The sequence below is a fragment of the Puma concolor genome, chromosome F2, assembly GCF_028749965.1.
Source record: "Puma concolor isolate L17-30 chromosome F2, mPumCon1.1.hap2, whole genome shotgun sequence".
Classification (NCBI taxonomy): Eukaryota; Metazoa; Chordata; class Mammalia; order Carnivora; family Felidae; genus Puma; species Puma concolor.
In genome coordinates this window covers 29,610,287-29,628,718 of record NC_141684.1, presented here as the reverse complement: position 1 = coordinate 29,628,718, position 18,432 = coordinate 29,610,287, and the positions used below count along the sequence as shown (strand labels likewise).

General features: G+C 39.7%; 1 protein-coding gene and 1 pseudogene across 1 annotated transcript in view; one reads left to right on the top strand and one right to left on the bottom strand.

Moving 5' to 3' along the window:
* EMC2 (ER membrane protein complex subunit 2) overlaps nucleotides 1-1,784 on the top strand; it is a 564,357-nt gene extending 562,573 nt beyond the window's left edge. Inside the window, exon 22 of the transcript XR_015246898.1 lies at nucleotides 645-1,784. The gene's annotated coding sequence lies outside the window, so the exon portion shown is untranslated. The remainder of the gene's footprint in view (nucleotides 1-644) is intronic.
* Nucleotides 1,785-13,631: 11,847 nt separating this feature from the next.
* LOC112859285 (protein BTG3 pseudogene) lies at nucleotides 13,632-14,415 on the bottom strand (annotated as a pseudogene).
* Between the last annotated feature and the right edge of the window lie 4,017 nt (nucleotides 14,416-18,432).

Here is an 18,432-nt window from a genome sequence, read left to right as displayed (position 1 = left end):
TATAGGTAATGATCTGTGTGGTTTAGGGCTGCCAAGTTGAGCCCCAGATCAACCTCCAGAACTGTTTTGAAGGCCTAATATGTATAGAGGCATTACTGGTGCCGATCCCAGCCATATGAGGTCAGTGTTTCAATTTCCCTGACTGTAGCTTCACTGGCAGGACAAAGTGTACAAGGGTTGCCAAAGCTAACATATCAGGTAGCTGGGCTTCCAAACAGATGTGTTCCCATTTCCTGTTATTCTCCCTTTGTCTTTCATTGGCAATTTCTATGTGTATACCAAGCCAAATTGCGATGCTTACTTGGATGTGTAAGCATCAAAGCCCATTATCGTCCTTGGCCATACATGGCTGAACTTGGGAGTGCAATCTGACCCATGGTTTGATGTAGTTGGAAACCTTTAAGGCTCCTTATCCCATGGCTGAATTATTAGTTTAATCTTTCTGGTGTTACCAGGGGAGGTGAGAGTTAGGGGGGAAAGTAGTGGAAATGAGCATTACCTGACATTTGTCTCCCCTTAACTTGCTTTTTGCCAAATCTTAGACGCATAATATCCAAGATTTTAGTCAGTTCATGCACCAGCTAAATAACTGCATCAAAACTACCTGAGATATATGTTAACATGCTGACTTCCTGACCCTACAGCAAACTCATAAAGTCAGACTTTCCAGTATTGGGACCCCAGAATCTACATATTTTTAACCTTTGGATTAACAATCATGTTTGGGATTCACCAAGAAGATTCTCTTTCATCCAAAGCATTCTTAAAGTGTGTAAACCTGGCTCAGGTTATCGCTAATCGGAATCTTTCACATGGCTCGATTTTGATCTACAGCAGAGGTACAGTACCACAGCAGAAGTAGATCATTAGATCTTTCCAGTTTGTTCCAGAAGTAATGTCAACTCCTGGAGAAGGCACAGGGCTAAATGGAAAATGGAGGAACCCATCATTGAGCACTTGTTACATGGTAGTTACATAGTCTGTGAAGTGTTTTCCGTGTGTAACATGGGAAAAAGCTATTTGTAATTTATAATTCTCTTCTACCTTCTAAAGAAGATACACCCCAGTGACTGGAGGCTTCCTTGTGGACTGAAAAGAATGATTCCTGAGGGGTGATGTTTGGAGGAAATGGATAAGAATTAAATTGAGCTGCATGATAAAGGGAGTAAAAGGGGGTGAGATGGGAGCATTAGGTGCAGGAAGGGAGAGACAAACCTGGAAAACCAGGCCCTGGAGGACAAGGAGAGAAGAGATTTGAAAGTGAGAACTGGTCTGTGTATGATCAGAGGGCTGCTCTAACAAATAGAACTCAAGATGTAGTGGCTTAAATGAGATGGCATATTTTGCTAGCATTTAATAGTTCAAAGATAAATCGTTGGGAACTTCTAAACTTCTAAAGATGTTTGTCAGTATTCTTTAAACCACAGGAAATGGAAAAGAGTGCAAGACAAGCAGCTTTAGCTCTGAGAAGATGACAGGACAATTGGAAGCATCATTGTTCATACCCCATGGGCCTGACTTGGTTACTTGGTAACACCTGAATGAAGAGAAACTAAAATATGTCATCTCTAGCTGGGTTTCCATGTTCTCAGCTAAAACCTGGAAGCTTCTGTTGCTAAAAGGAAGAAGGGATATATTGATATAGTGCTACAATTAGCAGTACTGCCCACTTGGCAAGAGATAGCTAATTCCAAGTTTCAGCTTGAAATGGTATATATCCTGTGCTGTGTGAACGCCCACATCTAACTTTCCCTCAATGTATTTAGTAAAATACACATTGTTCACTAGTGTTTTGGAGTGGTTCCTTTCTAGTTAATGTAAGCAGCCAAGTTCTGCTTCAAAGTTGGCACGCTGGGGGGAAAACAACAGCTCCACCCAGGGATAGCAACAAATGAGTTGCAAATGTATTATCCTGTTACATCTTCACAACAAGCCCTACTAAGGACCCATCACCAACTTCTTATTAAAAGAGGAAATGGAGGCTCAAAATGTAAACAACAACCAGTAGCCACTCACCTAGGAAGTGAAAACGTTGGGATTCCAGCCAAAGAGTGCCTGATTCCAAAGCCCTTGCTCTATAGCCTGGTGCCCACTTCATGCTCTGCATATTCTACCTCCTGTCCTAAGGAAAGGAGCCTCATTGGGCCCAAGTATGTGGGTTATTTCAAACTACCACTTTGTACATCTATTCTCCCTGTCCCCCTCCCCCCACCCCATGTAACCAAACCTTCTATAAAGCAAACCCAAAACCACCTTAAGCAAATGGTTTTAGGTAAGATAAAGACCCATTATTTAGTCTGGAAACTCAACCTTTTGAAATGTCCTCCCTCCCCCTGCAGTGATTTGACAATTAACCTTTAAAACATTTTAATTTAGCAATGTTATAGGGTAGAAATTTTTCCAGTATCTTTTCAGAGATAATAAAATGTGATGACACAGTGATGTGTTGAATTGGTTTCCATAGATAATTAAGAGACACACGTATCATGTCAAAGAGATAAGAAAAATCTAAGGTTTCCATGACTTGCTTTTTCCATTAGCTAAAGAACTACTTTTAAAATAATGAGCATACTTCCTAGTGTGAATAACTTTGTCTCCAGGTTAACATCCTGCCCAAAAGGGCATAATATTTCTCCTGACAAATCCAGGGTTCTCCTGCCCATTAAAAACTAGCCATTCCACAAGAAGGCAGACTTGTCTTTCCACTGATGTACACGTATCTTCTATGCACTATTTCCTTTGGCAAATGGAATGTGGATATTTAATCAAAAGCTAGCTCCAAAAGGCACAGACCAAGACTCCATAAGGATTTAGAATTATACTCAGTGTGCTGATTCTCAACACAGAATTCTGAAAAAATCTATCCTAACAATTTCTTGCTAAAAAACAGGAAACAATCTCACCAGGGTCAGGAATTAAGGTTGCAGAAGAAATTATGAGGAACTCTGATTGAAAACTTCCCTCTCAGCTTTGTTTGAAAGTGTTTATGTTTCTCAAAAGACAGATGATTTATTTATGTGGTGTCTGCATCAGCATCACTCTCCTGAGGTCTATGAACACTAATCTCCAAAGGGGATCCTTAAAGATATTTTCATGGTTAACGTTGGGAATTGCATATTCCATCACACTGTTTGAGATATACAATATACATCAACCTATCAAAGCTCTACAAAAAAAGTCCCTTAATACTCATCTTTAATATAATGTTTCTAAATCTTGTTTGACCATAGAATCATGAGAAAAAAATACTAGAATATCCTACCTGCACTCCCAACTTATCATACATTTTCCACTTAGCAATTAAAATTCTCTTTTTTAAAGTATAAATCAAATATGTGTTATGTCATCTTTTATGTCACCCTCTCTTAGCTCAAAAGTCTCCAATAGCTTCACATCAACTCAGCATGGAAATCACAGCTCTGACCAAGGTCCAGAAAGTCCTACGTGATCTGATCCCTCATTTCTATCAATATCTGTCTCACATATGCCTCCCCGAGCCACACTGACTGCCTTGCCATGTCTGGAATACATCAAGCACTCTTTTTCCTTAGAACTCTTCCCACTGCTATTCTTTTGCCTAGACCATTCTTCCTCCAGATATCTCTATGCCTTTCTCATGGACCCTATTCTGATATGCATTCAGGTACCACTTTATCAGAAAGTTTTTACCATTTACAAAAAGCATCATTTCTAAAATAACAAGCTCCTTCTCTGTTTGTTAGCTCCTTACCTTATTTTTCTTCAGAGTACTATTTACTACATGATCTTATAGAAATACCACTTTATTAGCTTATTTCTCATCACCTTTACTAGAGTGTAAACTGTGTCAGCGGAGATCTTTTCTGTTTTGTTTGCCTCTTTATCCCCAATAACTATCCCTGACATATAGCAGGTACTTAATAAATAAACACTGAATGAATGACTGAATGAATGAATGAATATCTCGCAGGACCAGCATCATCCCATGAAAACCAATCAGGAATTATAATGCCAAAACAACAGGTAGATTTGATTAATTCAAACAATCAACTAAATTCAAAGAAGCAGGAAAGGAAAAACATAAATCCAGTGATTTGGTTGATAAAACCAATCCAGAAAAAAAATGTTTGAACTAAATTTTTTTACTATATGAAGTAAAACCGGAATCATTCCACAAAAATAGCTTTAATCTCTATTTGCTGAAATATATGAGGTTCTAATTCCTCAGAGGAGTTGTTTTCCTACTTCTTTTATAGATGGGAATTTTTCTGCTCACAAAACTAACCTAAAGTTGTATGAATTATAACCTGGCTTGATCTCCACTGGAGAATATTCAAAGATTCTATGACCTTCAGTGAGAAAAAATGCAAAGTACTTTTCTGGCACCTGAATTCTACTAAGTAGGTAAAATATTGAATTTGGTTACTTTGCAATTCCAGAGGTCTTGCATCAAGAAATCAAGAAACCTTGCATCATGTGGTCCAGTTTCACATTTTTTGAATTATGATTCTAATGACCTTATTGTGAACTTAGAGTTCAACTATTATAACCCTTGAAAAATCAGAGAAAAGCAATTAAATAGAGATGTGTTTCCTTGAATATGTCACAAATTGATAATGCAATATTATTTCCAACCATCATTAACATCATAAAAAGTTATTGCCTTAACTTCTTTAAAAGAGTCACTCACTCTTACTGAAGAATTACCTTCTTGAAAGACAAAATAAAGAAACCAGTATTGAAAGTTACTACTAAATTCCTCCCACAGAAAGCTTTAATTTCTAGCTGCCACTAAAAAAGAAAAATGATTACTGTACTCTCTTCCTTGCTTGGTAATAGCTTAGAAGTTGCTCTTTCAAAGACAAGCTTAGGAAAATTTGATGAAGAGTCTCATTTTTCATAATTATGTCGACTGTACATAGTGAACAAGAAAGAGGGAAAAACTCTTACGTGGGAGAATGGCATCACCAGCAGAGGCCTAGGTATGAATGAGTGCCTTGGATGGACTTGAATCCTGTCCTATCTAAAGACAGGAAAATAAAACAGGTTAAGAGGAAACATAATGAAGCAACAGGATGTTAATTTAGAAGTTTCAACTGATGCGCAGAGAAAGGCTATAAAATAACAATGGCTGACAGTGGTCCAAGCCCTATTGTAAGAACTTGTCATACTTTAACTCTCACGGTAAAGACCTGAGGCAGGAACTTCCGTAAACCCTATTCTATAGATGAGGAAACTGAGGCACAGACGGGTTAAGTAACTTGCCCAATGTCTCACAGCTACTGTCATCAGTCTCAGATTACAATTTAAACCAGACATTCTGATTTAGAGTGCAGGCCAAAAATGTTACATTGAAGACTGAGGTCGCTCAAAGGACTGACGAAGGCCAAAATTGAAAAATTGTAGCTGAAAGGTGGTTTTACAACACTAGGAACAAGATCTTATCCACAAAAGGTGATTGAAGAGAATACCAGGGATGAGGAGAACAAAGCCAAGAGAAATAGAGATAAAATTAAATTTCCTTACAACTTGCAGCCCATTGATACATACCTAAGACATGCAGAATGGGACATTCCTCAAGGAACCCACTGCTGCCTTAATGTTAATGCCTTGCTGTAGACTAAAAACAACCTTAGCATGACAATAGCCAGACATCCGGGATCCTGTTAGTCATCTTTAACACACAGAAATCCCCTTAGAGACTTCCTGTTGTCTCTACCCTTACCACCCCTCACCAACTTAAAAATAACACTCGGAAACATCTCAAGAGTGCATTTTTGACCATTGCTCTCAATGACCCTGCATCACCAACAGAGCACAGGTGAGAAAGAGGATTTTGTGAGGTAGTTTCTTTGGCAAAGTCAACCCTTTGAGCCCCAAGCCCTCTTCCTTTAAGAAAGAGTGGGATGGGGGCGCCTGGGTGGCGCAGTCGGTTAAGCGTCCGACTTCAGCCAGGTCACGATCTCGCGGTCCGTGAGTTCAAGCCCCGCGTCGGGCTCTGGGCTGATGGCTCAGAGCCTGGAGCCTGTTTCTGATTCTGTGTCTCCCTCTCTCTCTGCCCCTCCCCCGTTCATGCTCTGTCTCTCTCTGTCCCAAAAAATAAATAAACGTTAAAAAAAAAAAAAAATTGAAAGAAAGAGTGGGGTGGCTCCAGTCCCCTCAAAACAAGTCTAATGATTGAGAAAGGATTGGAGAAGGTGTTTCAACAAGACCACTCAGAAGATCTTCATTATTAGGGACACAGCAGACTGAGCAGGCTTTTGTCTCTGGAAATCTGGAAGTCAGCAGAGAGCTCAAGGGCTGCTTTGGAGTGGGGGCTATGGCAAGTTTCCACAGCTTACCCAAAGTGACTTAGGGTGAATCAAAGAATGTGTGATTATTTTTCTGTGAAACGGGATGGAAAGAGAACTGATCTGGAAAATACAGATATTTGTGTCTCTTTTATTCATGCTGTTTTCCTAGTATCTAGAGCAGTGCTTCTTCTGGTGACCAGAACAGATGTTCAATGAATATTTATCTGTATTTTGTAAATTATTATTTTATGTCATTGTAAAATAGTCATTAGAAAATTTCTTGTTTTATAAATTGTTATTAATATTTAACATAAATATGTTAAATGTGATATTTATTTAATATTAATAAATAAACATTTATTACTTATTAATAAATGTTAACTAACTAACCAATGAGAAAACACTGAGGAAGGAGTGGTCAGCCAAAGGAGAGCCACTGCTACATCACAGGAGACCCAGCTAACGATCCAGCAAGACCCTTCCAAAATACCCACTCAATTTCTTATGCAGAAAAAAACCCAGCACTCTGTAATAGAGTTTACCTTGAAGGTTCCTTGTACATGAAGACAATTGTGGGCATCATGTGTTCTTTTCCACTAATTCCACTGCCTGTCCAGTTTTATCGTCATTCCACTCCCACCGTCTCCCTTGCGGGTAAGAGACCTGAAGAAGGAGGCAGAGATGTGCTGGTCGTTTTCCCCAGTGCCCATGGCAGGCTGGGAGAGGAGCGTGAGGAGAGGTTTAATATCACATCATCGTCCAGGGTTTGATTCCCTTTAGAGCCTCTGACTCCAATTTCTGCACTGAAATTGCCTTTGCATTTAGTGTGACGGCAGGGCAGAAGCAGAAATTATGGATCATGATGGTGGCAGGCTGGAGCTTCCATCCATGTTCAGTGATGTCATCACCATCCTTATTCAGTGCTGTCACACTGACATCAGTAGCTTGAGATCAGTCTTGGTGGGAGAGTTTATACCATGGAAATTGCCAGACACTACAGATTAGCAACTCTGCCTCTCTCCCCAACCAAAAGCTAGATATTAAACATTACCAGCATTCTCCCTGTACCACTAGGCCCATATCGTTTCACAGACAGTACAGTTACATTTTGCTAAGGTAGTGATCAACCCAGTCTTCAAACATGTTAGAGAATAGAAAGATGAAAGATTCCCAAAATCATTCTGTGAAGACAGCGACCAAGACAGCAAAGCCAGACAGAGTAGGGAAAGGAAACCCATTTCTCTCATTTCTCTGCAAAATATCCCAAACTAAATATTAATAATTTTAATTCAATAATACATAAAAAGTGACAATACTCAATGAATAACTTGGGTACATCTCAGGAATGCACAGCTTGGTTTAGTGTTATAAAATCTGGAAACATAATTTACCACATTAACAGATTAAAGGAGAAAAGCCATAAGACCTTTTTCATATACGGAGAAAAAAGTTAATAAAACCCTCAGTAGGGGCACCTGGGTGGCTCAGTTGCTTAAGTGTCCGACTCTTGATCTCGGCTCAGGTCATGATCTCGTGGTTCGTGGGTTCAAGACAGCATGGAGCCTGCTTGGGATTCTGTCTCTCCCTCTCTCTTTCTCAAAATAAATAAACAAAAACTTTAAAAAAATAAAATAAAACCTCAGTAAATTACAACATAAAGGGTATCTAAAGAACAGCAACACACCTTACAGTAAAGATCACACTAGGGCACCTGGGTGGGTTAAGCGGCTGACTCTTGTTTCAGTTCAGGTCATGATCCCAGGGTCGTGGGATTGAGCCCCTCTTTGGGCTCTGTGCTAGGCACGGAGCCTGCTTGAGATTCTCTCTCCTTCCTTCTCCCTTTACCCCTCCCCCTCGAGCACACACTCTCACACTCCCTCTCTCTCTCTCTCCCTCTCTCTCTAACAAGAAAAAAGAGAGCGATCTCAGCCACCACCAAATATCCAAACTTGTTTTGAAGCTATAGCCATTCTGTCATGGTAGAGGGACAGAAAAATTAATCAATGAAATATAGATGGCCAGATACATCCACATGTATGTATGTGGAACTTTGATATATAAAAAAGGTTAGCACACCAAATCATTTGGGGGCAAGTCTTTTAAACAAATGGAGTTGGAAGAAGGCTATACATAAGGCTTATACCATACCAAAAATCAATTGCAAATGCCTCCATACTTTGGAAATTAGTTGGTTTTGTCTTGTAAAGTGGAACATATGCATAGACTATGATCCAGCAATTCTCTTCCTAAGAGAAACTCCTGTATACCTACACCAGGAAACCTATACACAGATGTGTATGGTAACCCTGTTGCCTAGTAGTAAAGAAATAACAAAACAAAACTGAAATAAGAAAACTGAAAGAAGATGGGGCGCCTGAGTGGCTCAGTCGGTTAAGCATCCGACTTCGGCTCAGGTCATGATCTCGCGGTCCGTGAGTTCGAGCCCCGCGTCAGGCTCTGTGCTGCCAGCTCAGAGCCTGGAGCCTGTTTCAGATTCTGTGTCTCCCTCTCTCTCTGACCCTCCCCCATTCATGCTGTCTCTCCCTGTCTCAAAAATAAATAAATGTTAAAAAAAAAAATTAAAAAAAAAAAAGAAAACTGAAAGAAGAATGAATAATAAATAATGTTATTTTGGTATGCTCATACAATAAAGTACTCTACACCAGTCAAAACAAATGAACAACATCTAGACACAAAGATGTGGGTGAATCTCAGGGTGCCTGGGTGGCTCAGTCAGTTAAGCGTCCGACTTCGGTCAGGTAACGATCTTGCAGTTCTGGGTTGGAGCCCTGCGTCAGCCTCTGTTCTGACAGCTCAGAGACTGGAGCCTGCTTCAGATTCTGTGTCTCCCTCTCTCTCTGCCCCTCCCCTGCTTGTGCTCTGTCTCTCAAAAATAAATAAACATTGAAAACAAATTTTAAGGAAAGGTATGGATGAATCTCAACAATATAATTTTAAGTGAAAAGATAAGCTGCAGAAGTTTATATGCAGTCTGATATTTTCATTTCATAAACTTAAAAATGACTAAAAACGTTTGGTGAACAGATATAATGGAAATGTGCTCTAAGGAAAGAGGGAGAATGATCAGCACACCTGGGAGAGGAGTTGCCATAAACAAGAGAAAGAAAGATGTATCAGAATCCGCTATTATCAGTGTTCTAGTTTCGGATTTCTGGGGGCGGTTTCCTAAGGGTCACCCTAGAGGGAGGCTTAAAAAGTCACCTTGAATGAGCAATAATGAGAGCTGGTCCTAAATCAACAATCATATTCATCCAATTCTATGATTCTGAGACCCAATTAAAATAACCCCATTCAGTTTGTTACAGGAGGGAGCCACTGAGGCAGAGAGAGATCTCGGAGCTTGATAACAAGTGGTGGAGGCAAGATTTTTACTCCAGGTGGTCTGACCCCAGAGCCCATGATCTCAAGCATACGCTCCAAAAAGGGTGGAATTGTTTCCTATTCACAGTAGTATCAGCACCAAGTGGAATATGCATGTATGAAAGAGAAAAGTAAAGAAATATAATAGACAGTATGAATAGTAGCAGCAAGAGCAGCATATATTATACATAGGCACATATATTAGACATGCAGTGAGAAAGCCCTGTATCATAACTACTAGACTCCAAGTAAACACAGAGGGCAACAAAGAACCTAGGTACCTCACAAGAAAGAGGGAGACTTAAGATCTGAGCATCACAAGGTTTGGGATAAAAAGAATGACATAGAAGACTCTGGGAACCAGGAACAGGACCGACAGCCAGCCACTCCTGACAACCAACATGTTAACAATCCCTAGAATGAAACAATTGGTGGTTAATATAAAAGCTGCAACTGGAGCGCCTGGGTGGCTCAGTCGGTTAAGCGTCTGACTTCAGCTCAGGTCATAATCTTGCGGTTTGTGAGTTTGAGCCCCGCGTCGGGCTCTGTGCTGACAGCTCAGAGTCTGGAACCTGCATCAGATTCTGTGTCTCCATCTCTCTCTCTGCTCCTCCTCTGCTCGTGCTCTCTCTCTCTCTGTCTCTCAAAAATAAATAAACAAATGAAAGTTTTTTGAAAGCTACAACTGCATAATGTAAATTATCCATCTAGGTCATATCTATGACTCAAATGTCAGCTGGAGTCACCCTGTACTCCGATATTTAATTAAATTGTTATAAAATGCTAGATTCTTCCTCCCACCACACACACAAAATTCAAAAGGGTTTTTGACAGCTCACATTTCCTCCGATGCCCACATTCTGTATTTCTGAGCCCTTGAGCTCTCAGACTCACTCACATCCCACTTCCCATGACTGCTCCCTTCTCTCCTGTCTCCGCTAACCCACATGCAGAGCATATCTCCTTTTATATTATTTCTTCCAAAACTGCTCTCATAAGGCATACTTTAGCACAACAACCAATTTAAATTTTAATATTAACCATTCTCATTTAAAAGTCCTGTACTGTCATGCCACCAGGCGTTCCTCAATGACCATCCTTCCAGAGTCTGGCCAGTGACTGTGTGCATCCTCACATTCTTGTCTTCTTCTACTACTCTCTAATTTCTTCCTTGACACAGATTCAGCTTCATGTTAACCCTTCACAGAATATCTTAGCTTTCTCCTCCTCTGTTTTTAAAGGCGACACCCGAACTCTGTCAAAACGTTACATCAAGGTATTTTTCTAAACAAGAACAGTCACTTTCTTAAGGTTTACCTTTGTGCCATTTTATTTTTTTAATTTTTTAATCTTTATTTTTGAGAGAGAGAGACAGCATGTGAGCAGGGGAGGAGCAGAGAGAGAGGGAGACACAGAATCCGAAGCAGGCTCCAGGCTCTGAGCGGTCAGCACAGAGCCTGATGTGGGGCTCGAACTCATGAACTGTGAGATCATGACCCGAGCCGAAGTCTGACACTCAACTAACTGAGCCACCCAGGCACCCCTGTACCATCTAATAATTGTATATTGAGCAGTAAACAGATGTTAACAAGAGCTCCTGGTGCCTCTCTATGGCTTCTTTGGATCCTCAGATCCTCCCCAGACCTCCTGCCCACAATCCAGCACAGATAACATGCAGCACAGCAGAGAACCTTGATCCAGACTTATCAACATCTAAAAAAATATTAGGGTGGGGTCTAGGGGGGCATTAAATGGGTGATAGGCATTAGGGAGGGCATGTCTCGGGATGAGCACTGGATGTCATATGTAAGAGATGAATCACTGGATTCTACTCCTGAAGCCAAGACTACACTATATGTTAACTAACTTGAATATAAATAAAAATAAATAAATATTCAACAAAAATTTTTTTTTATTTTTTTTAATGTTTATTTATTTTTGAGAGAGAGAGGGAGACAGAGTGTGAACAGGGAGGGGCAGAGAGAGAGGGAGACACAGAGTCTGAAATAGGCTCCAGGCTCCAAGCTGTCAGCACGGACCTGACGCAGGGCTCGAACCCACGACCCGCAAGATCATGACCTGAGCCGAAGTCGAATGCTTAACCTTCTGAGCCACCCAGGTGCCCCTATACAAAAAACTTTTTTTAAATAAAAAATATTTTTAATATCACCCTACTACATGTTTATGTAAAAAGACAATGATAAACATATATATTGATGATAGATGATAGATCGATAGATAGATAGAATGGTCCATTTTGACATTCTAACATTCTTTGCCTCTTCCTGTGGTTGAAAAACCCAATTTTCTTTTAAAAGCCTATCATCCATTACTTTAAGTGCTCCTAGATGGTTCATTCAGGGGACTAAGGATAGACATGTGACCCAAATTAAGCAACTCAGACTCTGACTTCTACTAATTAGAATTGCCAAAATGAAATTTTGCATGGGATATGCTTATACTAAAAATTGGTTGTTTATTGGAAGTTCACACTTAACTGTGTGTCCAATACTCTACTTGCTACATCTGGCAACCCTCTCAGTAACTGAAGTCATAACTTCTTGACACAGACAGAAGCCTGTCTGAGTCTGGTCACTCCTCTGTTGATTACTTTTTTTTTTTTTTTTTTTTTTTTCAACGTTTATTTATTTTTGAGACAGAGAGAGACAGAGCATGAACAGGGGAGGGGCAGAGAGAGAGGGAGACACAGAATCGGAAACAGGCTCCAGGCTCTGAGCCATCAGCCCAGAGCCTGACGCGGGGCTCGAACTCACGGACCGCGAGATCGTGACCTGGCTGAAGTCGGACGCTTAACCGACTGCGCCACCCAGGCGCCCCTCTGTTGATTACTTTTTGTCTCCAAGATTTGCTATCACCATCCAGGCTCTGTCCTGCTTCAAATGTAGTTATTTAGCTGTTCCTCCAATTCTTTAACTACCCTTTCTCCTAGATCCTTCCACTACATTTCTTTGGGGTTTTTTTTTTCTTTTGTTTGTTGTTTTGTGTCAGATATCTAGAGTTGTTTTTTTGTAATTGGTAACAACAACAAAATTCCTAGTTGAAATATCACAGCAGAGACACAACTGGCAGCCTCATGCTGGAAACAGCCAGGTTTTTTTGGCCCACACAGTCTTTAAAACTGAATTTATTGCCACTAAGATCTAAGATCAAAATATTTACTTAAAAAATTGACCCTTCTGACTTCTCCAAAACCACAGATCTGGCAAGATGGGACTGCAATCCCACTTGGTAACAACTGATCATCTGGATTAGAGGAGCTGCCCCCCTTTGACAGAACATGCACTTATTTATTTATATTATCTGTCATGCTCTGTGTTTGAGTATGGGATCTATGGTGCATATAGTGCCTACGTGCTCCCTGGTTCTTTACTGCTTGCCTGATTCTGTTCAGTTTAACTCAATAAATCTTTTCTCAACACCTAAAGTAGCTGGCACTGAGGAGAATGAAATAAGGTAGGGCCCACACCATCAAAGAGCCTCTTAGTCTAATTGTGGCAGACCCTTCAAAGGAGAATTTCATATGTAATATGCTGAGAGAAATAATGGAGGTAGGTACAGGGCGGTATGAAAACCAACAAAGATCATTTCATTCAACCTGGGTTAACAGGGAAGGTTCTAGAGAATATGAAGCCTGACTGAGTTTAGGATAAGGGACAAAAGAATTCCTTACAGGTGAGCAGGTTACATAAAGGGAGGAAGGCACGAAACAGTAGACGGAGTGCAAATAAGTACAAGGTTGAGAGAGAATCCCAAGCAGGCTCCGAGTTGCCAGCACAGAATCTGACGGGGGTGCTGAATCCACTAAATGAAGCAGTTGAGATCACAACCTGAGCCGAAAGCAACAGTCCAATGCTTAACTGACTGAGCCACCCAAGCGCCCCTGAACGTTTATTTTTAATATGTGGTCAGACTTATTCTACCTTCTCTCATCATTGACACCAACAGAATCAAAAGCAGCTAGTGAGGTGCTAACACCTGAGGATTAATCCAGTGATTCTGGTCACAACGCATTCCAGGAGGGATTTGGGTGATAAATGGTTCATTCTTCCTTTCGTGATTTGGATAACAAATGGAATAGGAGAAGGGTACTGATTCTGATGGCCATTCCCTCAGCACATTCCTGGCTTTTTTTCTGAGCAAAGGATGCCACAATGGAAGATGCAGGGATATCCACTGTGAAATGTGATACAAGGGGCTTGGGGTTGCAGTCATGGAATTGGGTTTCACTTCTTCTTGCTTGTTTCCTCATTGTTAGGTCAGGATCCTGAACTCAGAGATAACGTTATCAAGGGGCCTGGTAACTTTCTTGGAGATTTCATCTTGTTCTCATCCTCATTTTCAAAGCTGGCAACATTGTTTCTCTCTCTGTACCCACAGCACACCTCACGTAGACCCACCCAGAGTGAGTTCCTTTGGCAAACCTAGATGGGTGTAAGAGATGCAGCTGTTCTCATGCAGATGTCTCAGGACATCAGGATCAACTCTGAACTGTACTGACACAGATGTCTCCATAGACCTGTTCTTTTGATGGATTTTCTGGGTACCAGTGATGTTGTATTTTTCTTGAAGTTTAAGGGTCAATTTCAAACCTCTCAACTGCCCCTTTTTTCAATTTACCATGTTTTCGAACTAGCCTGGTGAGAAAGAAGACAACAGCCACAATCTTGTTAATCTCTCCTGCCTCTGCTGCCCTGGGGCCAGAGTTGGCTGTGGACGACTCCGGAAGGGTAACCCAGAACATCCCCTCTGTGCTGCGATCTAGTTCGGAGAGCAGGTGGCTCCCGCATCGTCTAAATTGTTCTCTTTAAATTGTAAGACTTATTGGGGTGCCTGAGTGGCTCAGTTGTTTAGCTTCTGACTTCAGCCTCAGGTCATATCACATTTTGTGAGTTCGAGCCCCACATCGGGGCAGAGCCTGGAGCCTGCTTCAGAGTCTGTGTGTCCCTCTCTGTTTGCTCCTCCACCACTCACACTCTGTCTCTCTCTTTCAAAAAATGAATAAACATTTAAAAAAAATTTTAATAAATTATAAGGCTTATCAAGTGTTAAGCTGGGAGTTATTTTGTTGTGTTATTTATAAAGTATCTTGAGGAGAGAACCAAAAGACATATTAGCACTTCACTGGAAATTATCTATCCACTACCCTATTACCTATTTATACCCAATCTTGTTCCAGAAACGATAGAATGTGACTTCCAAAATTACTACTTAGATAGCGTAAATAAAAACAGATCAAAAGGAAGAAACAACGGACATAAAACACGACTAGAGATGATTGTAAAGTGTACATCGTAAAGACCCACATGATTGCTACAACTAAATCACAAATTTGGCTCAGAGCATTCTACCAAGTTTACTGGCAAATGGAAATCTGATCAGTTCCTCGATGCACAGGGTTTATAACATAGAAACAGCAATTTATCAGGATGGATACATGATTATTGTCCTAAGATCAGACAGGATGTGCTTACTAATGTTCTTTTTTTTTTTTTCCAACGTTTTTTATTTATTTTTGGGACAGAGAGAGACAGAGCATGAATGGGGGAGGGGCAGAGAGAGAGGGAGACACAGAATCGGAAACAGGCTCCAGGCTCCGAGCCATCAGCCCAGAGCCTGACGCGGGGCTCGAACTCACGGACCGTGAGATCGTGACCCGGATGAAGTCGGACGCTTAACCGACTGCGCCACCCAGGCACCCCACTAATGTTCTTATATTTTACCTCAATATAGGCTGATGATCACAGTAGAGAACAATTTAATAAAGGCAATTCTGCAAAGAGGAAATACCCCCTGTGACTTCCTCTCCTTATTTACCTACTCGCTGTAATCAGCACGACTAGCTAAGAATTACAGTATACACAGCATGCAGCAGCCCCTTATTTTTTTCCAAATTATCATTTCATTGTGCATGCAATGTATTTCTAAACATCAAGCACAAAAGCAAAAAAATCCTGTATCTTTAACAATGTCATTTAGGAAAGAACCACCAAGAATCTTGACTACTATTATAGGCTTTTTTTTTTTTTTTTTTTTTTTTTTTTTTTGCTGCTGTATAAGGAAAATTATGATCTTTACCACTTAAAGACTCAGAAATATTCTATCTCATTTCCATTTGCATGAAGTCTGGAGTTCGGCACTGCATCAGCTACAGCATTTAAAATCTCCTCTAGTTATTTTAATTATTTATGACAAAGATGGATAAAGAGTATACCGTTTGACAAAGCCATGATGACAAGCAAATAACAGTGTTTTTAAAAAGGAAAACGTGGAATTTTGCTTTCTGGCACATAACTGTTTGCCTTATAAACATAAGGTTAAAAAGAGAATAGCTTAGTCTTAAATCAACCATGGGGTGGTGGGTGGGAATTTTAGAAGGGCGTTAGTTGTGCAATGGCTATATGCTAAGCACTGCACTAAAGGTTTCCACACAAATTTACCAAAGTGAGCATCCTGGCAAAAGCCCTGTGAAGAATCGGAGCTATCGTTCCTATTTTACAGATAAAGAAGCAGGGGCAGTAATGCTAAGGTCAGTAAACTTTTTCTATGAAGGGACAGAGAGTAATTATTTTAGACACTGTGGATCATTAAGTCGTTGTCACAACTACACAGCTCTGTTACTGCAATGTGAAAGGCACAGACCATACTTGAACGAATGAATGTGGTGGTGCTCCAGTGGAACTGTTTCCACAGAAGAGATGGCAGATCCACAAAACAGGTCTTTGGGTCATAATTTGCACACCTCTGAAAGGAGGTGACATGACCTGCTCAAGATTGCTCAGGAAATTTCGACTGGAATTGAGATTTTTCTTCTGGGTGTTGTATGTGGGTGATGAATCTCTGAACTCTACATCTGACACCAATATTGCACTATATATTAACTAAAATTTAAATTAAAAAATATCAGATGTTCTGCTTTGAAGCTTAATGTTTTCTCCACTCACCCATAGTTTCTTTAGTACCTAGACACCCATTTTTAAATAACTAGTTATTTGTGGACAACTTTTGATTAGTTGTTTTTAATCTGGCCAAAACAATATCCCAGCAAACCTGTTAGAAAAATGTTTTTAAATATTCATTCAATTATCTACTAATAGCTTTATGTACATGTTGACAAATACACTTCAAAAATGTTTTTGTTTAATTCAAAGTTGTCCCCTTTTTTAAAAATTTTAATGTTTATTTACTTTTGAGAAAGAGGAGAGAGAGTAAGCAGGGGACGGGCAGAGAGAGAGAGGGAGACAGAGTCTGAGGCAGGCTCCAGGCTCGCGCTGCCGGCACAGAGCCCAACACGGGACAGGGGACTCGAACTCACGAACTGTGGGATCATGATCTGAGACAAAGTCGGATGTTTAACCAACTAAGCTACCCAGGCACCCCTCAGAGTTACCCTCTTTTCTTTATTATTGAAAATAAGAATGTTCTGAAGTCAATGATCAATTTCTACATTTAAAAAAATAGAAAAAGAAGAACAAATTAAACTGAAATCACACATAAGGAAGGAAACTATGAAGAGTAGAAATCAAAGAAATTGAAAACAGAAAGATCAATGCAGAATATCAGTAAAACCAAAATATGGTTGTAGAGAACAATAAAGTGGATAGACCTGTAGACCTCAGATAGGAGAGCTAGATATTTTTACCTTGGTATCACAAATGAAGAAACTGAGACTGAAAGTAGAGAATAAATGTTCTTGTGGTTATCTACCCATTAAGACAGCATCTTAACTCAAACCCAAGTGTATTGAGTCTAAATTCCATTTTATATTCATCAGCAGTAAATAGAATACATTGTGTACTGTGGGTGTTTTGAACAGACAAGTTTTCTAATCTATTTTCCTTCACCCTTAAATGTATGATCAAGCACTAACAATGGAAGTACAATACGTTTAGCACCTGAAATTAGACACACTACCATATTACCACTTATCAGACAGTAACACTGTTAGCTTATTTCCAGAGTCACAGCATGTGGCTGTACAACAGAGAAATTCTAGTCAATAATACACACACTGTGGTCTATGTGAGTGGCTTCCCTGTGGATATACATCAGGTTACCTTCGCTACCATACCTGGTGGCTGCTCTGGTTCATTCATTAAATATTTACTGAGCATCTGCTATGTGCTAAGCTCTGGGATAGACTCTGAGGACACAAAGATTAGGAGGAATCTTAGAGTTTAGTAGGAAAAATGAGCAAAGGGACAGATAATTATAATATAGTGAGAGCAGAATGACACAGTAACTCTAACAAGAGACTTCTAACTCAGAGAAAGAAATGAATGTCAGGATTTGCCTCTATTCTCTTATAGAATTCTAATAATTCTATTAGAATTCTTATAGAATTCTAATAATTCTATTAGAATTCTTATAGAATTCTAATAATTCTATTAGAATTCTTATAGAATTCTAATAATTCTATTAGAATTCTTATAGAATTCTAATAATTCTATTAGAATTCTTATAGAATTCTAATAATTCTATTAGAATTCTTATAGAATTCTAATAATTCTATTAGAATTCTTATAGAATTCTAATAATTCTATTAGAATTCTTATAGAATTCTAATAATTCTATTAGAATTCTTATAGAATTCTAATAATTCTATTAGAATTCTTATAGAATTCTAATAATTCTATTAGAATTCTTATAGAATTCTAATAATTCTATTAGAATTCTTATAGAATTCTAATAATTCTATTAGAATTATTCTAATTCTCTTTGCTACTGAATTAAGGTTCCTGCTCCCCAGAAATAGTGCTGC